This window comes from Triturus cristatus, chromosome 12 (assembly GCF_964204655.1).
Source record: "Triturus cristatus chromosome 12, aTriCri1.1, whole genome shotgun sequence".
In the NCBI taxonomy this organism is placed as follows: domain Eukaryota; kingdom Metazoa; phylum Chordata; class Amphibia; order Caudata; family Salamandridae; genus Triturus; species Triturus cristatus.
The window spans coordinates 96,192,921-96,199,599 of NC_140595.1; positions in this window are offsets into that span (position 1 = coordinate 96,192,921).

A 6,679-nucleotide genomic window follows, 5' to 3' on the forward strand; every position below is an offset into this window, starting at 1 on the left:
GAAATGGCATGCGTGGTAAAGTTATAGACGTGGTAAAATTTAGCGTTGTAATGGTACTCGTAATTGACATCGCGGAGTAATACCCGTGTTGTAAAGGCATGCGTGGTATTTCTATGCGATGTAATGAGTGCTATTCGATGTAAATACTTTCCTTGCCCATCTGTAAGTCTGTAATATGTGTCTTAAGGGGGTTATGTTGTGAAAGAATTTGTGTAGGATCAAGAGAAGCCTCAAGTACATGACGCAGCTATAGAGATCATTAAAATTGTATCTTGTGCATATTGAAATGTGCACATGGCGGTGCCCTGCCAGATGTCCCCAAGCCTGGATACAACATTATCATCCCCGGCCCGAAGCCCTCCAGCAATATAGTATGCTTGAGCCATTTCCTGGCCCACCGAGGTATTTCCACCATCGGCACTCCTTGCCATCGAATCCACCGCAGCACTTGATGCCAACAGAATAAAGATATCTGTGCTGCAGGTGGGAAGGACGTGGGTGTATTGGAACCGAAGCGGTCGTCCCTCCTGGCGAATGGCCAGACACTTATAGGTACTAAGCGGCTGGCCCAATAGTACATCCTTATATCCGCACTCCCCAGTCCCCCATCATAGGGGTTGTAGGAAACTGGCTCTTTATATATCAAAATGAGACATCTCGTGCAAAGAGTCCAAGGGTTCCCTTATCAGAGGGGACTGTAAGACATCTGCAAAAACACACAACAGTCAATACATGATCCTCACGACTCAATAAGGAGATCTACAACAATTTATAAAAACAACACCAATCTTTACTTATATTTAGGCACCAGAACGAATTTTATCAGGTAAGTAAGTTTTGTAATAGAAATACTTTTGTATCCGAAAAGTCGACACAGTGCAATTTTCAGAAGCTGCAATGTTATCCTATGGGAGGAAGAACAAGTACACCATTCCGGTACAGTACAGTGACTTACGGGACCTATCTTTAGGAGTTAAAGTGAGTAGTGGGCAAGATCCAAGGCAGAACACCACCAGCAGCACTAGGGCGTGTAAACAGCCTCAGGTACCCAATGTTGCTCTATGTGAATCGTTTTTTGCGTAAAGAACCTGCAGGCTTTGACTGGGAGGCCAGTCAGGCTGAATCAACAGGGACATCTTTGGTCCTCTTCTCAATGGCCCAGGGGTGACAGATGCAGAGGTGTCTTTAGATGTCGGGTTTTCCTTTCCGGTAGCAGTTGCGGTAGAGGAGGCCTGCATGCAGAGGCTGCAGGTGATATCAAGGAGCACATGAGAGGCAAAACCACAGTGGACTCGGTCTCTGGAGGGCTGGGAGACTACCAGGACACTGTTGGCCCACTTCAACTCGGGCCTGCAAGTACAGGTGCAGTGGTGTCCATAGGTGTCGGGTTTCCGCAGTCTTGAAGTCCTCTCAGGTTTCTTTGGGTTGACTGCAGGATGCAGAGAAATAGGTCTGCGGTTCTACAGGAGTTCTTGTTCCTGAGTGAGGTACTGGCAGTTCTCCTGGGCTTTAGGGGACAAGTCGTTTTTTGGCGCAATTGTCTAAGTCAGCAAGCAGATTTGAAAAAGTGGGGCCCCTGCATACAAGGTACACTTGTCAACCGCAGTGAATATATAAACAAATAAGAAAGAGCCAAGGCAAGTGACAATAGTTACATATGTAACTATTGTCACCCTAGGCCCATTCTTATTTGTTTAAGTCAGCAGGCAGGCCAGCGGGGTTGGTGCCAAGTCAGTTGCTTTATCTTCAGTTCTTGCTCTTTGCAACTCTTCATGTCGTTCTTCTTCTTTCAGGTCGGCAGGATCTGTTTTTCTGGTGCCAGGGGCTCCCCTAAATACTGAACTTAGGGGCATTGGGGGAGTGTAAGGTAGTAGTCAATGGGCTACTGACCCTTAGGGTCACTACGCCCCCTATATGACCACTTCCTGTGGGAAGTGGACATAACCTAGTTCCAGAATTCCTAAATTTGCCAACACAAAGATGACTAACTCTGAAAAGTTGTGTCCACCTCAAAATAGACCACCTTAGGGGTGGTACTATCCTGGGGGTGGGCACCCCTACTTGACCCACTAATTTTCCCACCTGTCCAGGGGCCAAAGGGCTCTGGACAAAGGGGGTTAGCTGTCTCTCCTGTGAGGGAAGCTAGACTCATATTTCACAGGCGGTTGCTTCACCCTTGCTTATCACCCTCTTCCCGAGCAGGGTTAATTTCTGCCCTCCTGAGAGCAAAGGCTCTCATCTTTGAGGGTCAGACACTCGTGTCTGGTGGCAGGCTGGCAGAAGACAGTCAGCCAACACACCAAGGACTTATAGGTTATCAGGGGGAACGTTTAAGGTGCCCTCTGGGTGCATATGATAATAAATCCACCAGTGGAAACAGTGTGGGTTTATTAAAACGAGATGTTTGATACCAAGCACCCCTATTTCAGTGAAGCCATCTTGTAGCTGGGAAACTCATTTTCACCAGTGTCCAGAACATGTTTTAAAATGGCTTCCCTGTTCACCTGCACTGGCAGTAATGGAACCGACCAGCACACTGGCATATCTGCCCATGCAGGTAGGCCCTCACATGTAATATAAATGACACTGTCATAGGGCTGTAAGGGTGACTCACAAATACTACATGCAGTGTTAGGGGACATGGCACACAGGGATGTGTGTCATGTTGTGTTTTCACTTTGGTCTGCACCAAAACACGCTGCCTGCAATGGCTGTCTTGCATGTGTTTGGTGAGGGGTCTCTTAGGGTGGCACAATTTGTGTTGCAGCCCTGACAGACCCTTCTTTAGCACCTCATGAGCAAAGCACTATGATCCAGTACACCACATAATCATTATACGTAATACAGTGTTGTATATTGAAGAATATCAGTCCAATCAGCAGGTCTGGTTTAAAATTTCTTTATTTATTTTTCTTCTTTAAATCTGCGTAGCCAACGCGTTTCGTCCTTACGGACTTCTTCAGGGCAAAACTGTAATAAGAGGGTCTTTTCCGTATGTTCCCTCAATACTGAAGTTAGTGGTTAGCGTTTCTTTAGAGAAAAGTTTATATACGACCGTTGTAATTCCTCGAGTTTGTGTAAGGCTCTCAGTGTAAGTTGGCCTGTTAGGAACTAGAATTTATATCTTTTTTTAAAAGTCACAGGAACGGTCCTTCCATCACGTAGTCCTTCTTTAAACACCTCATGCCTAGGTACCAGGGGTACCATTTACTAAGGACTTAGAGAGTGATAAAGGTATTGCAAATTGGGGAAACAATTGTACAGTTTTGGGAAAGAGATCTGGCACTGGGGACCTGGTTAACAGGAACCTTGAGCACTTTAATTCGAAATCACATCAAATACCAGGCAAAAAGCAGGGGTGACCATGTCAAAAAGGGCCGCTTTCCTACAGGGGTTGAGAATGATAAGCGATACGTGGAAGACCTCCTGCCTAGTGGTACCTCAAAACATCTGATTGTAGGGAATGGAAAAAGGCAAGGGGGGTGGGTTTACATGATGCGGATACTTTTGTAAAGAGTAAAGGATTTGAAGTAGCTCGGTCATCTTGAACGGCGCCTCCCTCCCTGCTATGTTGAGCAGAAGGTCCCCCAATGGGCTAGGTCCCTCCGCACCAAAGTTATCAGAGGTACGATATTCAGGTCCCAAGCTTGCTGCAGGGTGAGTGCAATGTGCATCCCTAGATATTTGAAATGTTGGGTTGCCCACTGCATTGGAAAGGGAGCCCTGATGTTGTCTTGGGAATCGATTTATGGGATGTAGGTAGATTTGAGCCAGTTCACAGTAAGACCGGATGCTTCTGAGTAGATTTGCATTACAGATTAGAGGTGGGCAGGGAGGTCTCCTGGTCACAGACATAAATTAATAGGTCATCGGCATATATAATGACACTCTATCCCCGCTGCCATCAGGCAAGCGGAGGCCGTTTAGCTGCGCATCTTGATGAAGCCACTCTGCTAGCGTTTCAATGACCATAGCAAATAGGAGGAGCGACTGAAGACAGCCCTGCCTTGTTCCTCATTCAATTTTGAAGGTTGGGGATAGTATCCATTTACCCAGACCTTTGCCCACGGGTTTGAACATAATACTTGAATGTAACGGCAGAAGAGCAGGCCGAGGTTTATACGCTTCAGCAGGCGGAACATAAATTGCCAACAGAAAGAATAAAATGCCTTTTCAAATTCGATTGATGAGAGGTCCCTGTGCTCTATCCCATTTCTAGTCAAGGCTATTTAGTTATTCAGGCGTCAAAGGCAGTGAAGGGTACCACGCCCCGGCATGAAGCCATTCTAGTCTGGGTGTATCAAAGATGGGATCGCCTTCACCAGGCGGTTTGCAAGTACTTTAGCTAGGATCTTGGCCTCCATGTCAATAATAGAGATCATCCTGTAGACTCAAATATATCTGGCGGCATCTGAGTTTCTTAATCACAGAGATCGTGGCTCCCCATAAGTAGCGGGCTCTGAGTTTCTTAATCACAGAGATCGTGGCTCCCCATAAGTAGCGGGCTCTGAGTTTCTTAATCACAGAGATCGTGTCTCCCCATAAGTAATGTTGAAGCACTGATAATCGCAAAGTATTTTTGTACATGTCTAGCAAAGGGGGAGTCAAGTGTGACGCATGCCTCTTGTACATTTTTCAATGGGAAGCCATTAGGACCGAATGTATGATGGTCTTCCGCAAGCCAAAATCACGCTGTGCCTTCACAGCGCTGTCATTAGAATGAACGAGTCTTTAGTACTCATTCGTTCAGCACGCAAGTCGTTATAACGACTTGCCTTAGGGGTGTGCTAGATTTTGGAACAGGTTAATTTACTATTCCAACTCCAGCCTGCGCAACAGTAGGGAAGGTGTTGGACTTTAAATCCAACTCCATTCCACCAATACGCCCCCCTAAAGAAAGTTGTTAAAGCAAGTTGTTATAACAACTTGCGTGCTGAACGAATTCGTACTAAAGACGCGCTTGTTCTATTGCCGGCGCTGTGATGGCACAGCTGGATTGCGGCTTCGTTCTAATGAACGTTTCCCTTAGGACCGGGCATCCTTCTGGTGGGAAGCGCCCGTATGGCTTCCAAAACTTCTTTGGAGGTCAGTGGTTCGCCTAGGTCACACCTATCTGCATCTGCAAGTTTGGGGCTTATCAAGTCCTCAACGATCGAGTTGCCCTGCTCAGCAGTGGGTATGAGGCGTTCAGCATAGAGGTTGGCGAAATCTCTGGTTATGCATTGGGATGTTGTAACCATCAAGTCTATGTCCATTGACAGACTAGGAACAAGTTGATGTTGTGTTCCCTATGTGCTAGCCAGTGTAGTAGTTTCCCTGCCTTATCTCCCATTTCGTACATCGTATATAGAGAGGTGTGCCAGGTTCGCCTTATCAAATAATAGATGTCTGAGCGCTAGCCTTTTCAATTCTGAGGTGTGCCTCGAGTGGTTGTTAGGGGTTCCCCCCAGGCCCCTTATTCTTATTCTAACTCGGATATTCCTCTACACCTACGGGTTTGGCTGCAGCTTGGTAGGATATGATCTGTCTCCTCAGGGGTGCATTTAGGGCCTCCCTTAGGGCAGTGGGCAAGTCCACCGTACCCTTGCTGGTATTAAAATAGCCTGTAATCTGTTGTCAGAGGAAGTCATTAAATGCGGTATCAAGGAGCCACCAGGCACTCAGGAGCCAATGTCCCGCTAGTCTCTGTTTGGGCTATCTAAGTGTAAGGGCAATCAGGATTTGAACTGTCAACACAAACAGCAGAACTAGGGCCTCTTCCAAACTGGCAGCATCTTCTATAGGCAGGAGGAAATAGTCTATACAAGAAGAGGATCTGTGTGAGTGCAAGTAAAGGTGTATTCCCTGGTCTGGGGGTGAAGCAGGCGGCAAGCATCTGCCTGGGCCAGGGACCCGGCCCATGCTGCAAGGTGAACCTCTCTACGTTTGGAGGGGTTACTAGAGTCTAGACAGGGATCCATGACTAAGTTAAAGTAGCCACCCAGTAATTTTGGGCCGGGAGATTGCAATTGTACTTTTGTGAGTGCCTGCAGTGTATTCATAAGGACTGTGTGCGAAGCATACACAATGGCATCCTCCAGTGTGCGCCCTCCAGGATAACAAAGCAGCCTAAAGCGTTGCAATTAGTTTTAGTGACCTGGATAGGAAGGTGCTTATAAAGGAGTATGGCCATCCCATGAGATGTGTTAGTATATCCTGCATGGTACACCATGGTTTATCTGCCACGTTGGAGAAAGGGGCAATTATTACCAAGCAAGTGTGTCTCCTGCAGTAGCACCGGGAAGGTGGGGGAATTGGGGGGGGGAACGCTTAAGCTACTGGAACATCACCCCCTCTTAATTTTATTATTGAGACCGTTGACGTTCCGTGCGAGGGCAGTGATCTTTTCAGGTGGATCTGTCATGGGGGGTTTGTACGGAGTACGCACATAACATGTGCAGAGGAGCAATGCAGCATAGTCAATACCAAAGGACTAAAATTAACCAAACAAGAACAATACAACCATTGCAACATCCCAGATCCACAACAATAACCCCCGCCTCACACTCTACATTTTCACCATCCCTCAACCAAAAATGAGTGGTTCTACAGTAACCAGACTCCCCCCTGCCCGAGCTGGATTAGTAGGATAAAATGGATATGGTGGTGCTGACATAGGAGTTAGAAGTAAACGGTTGGC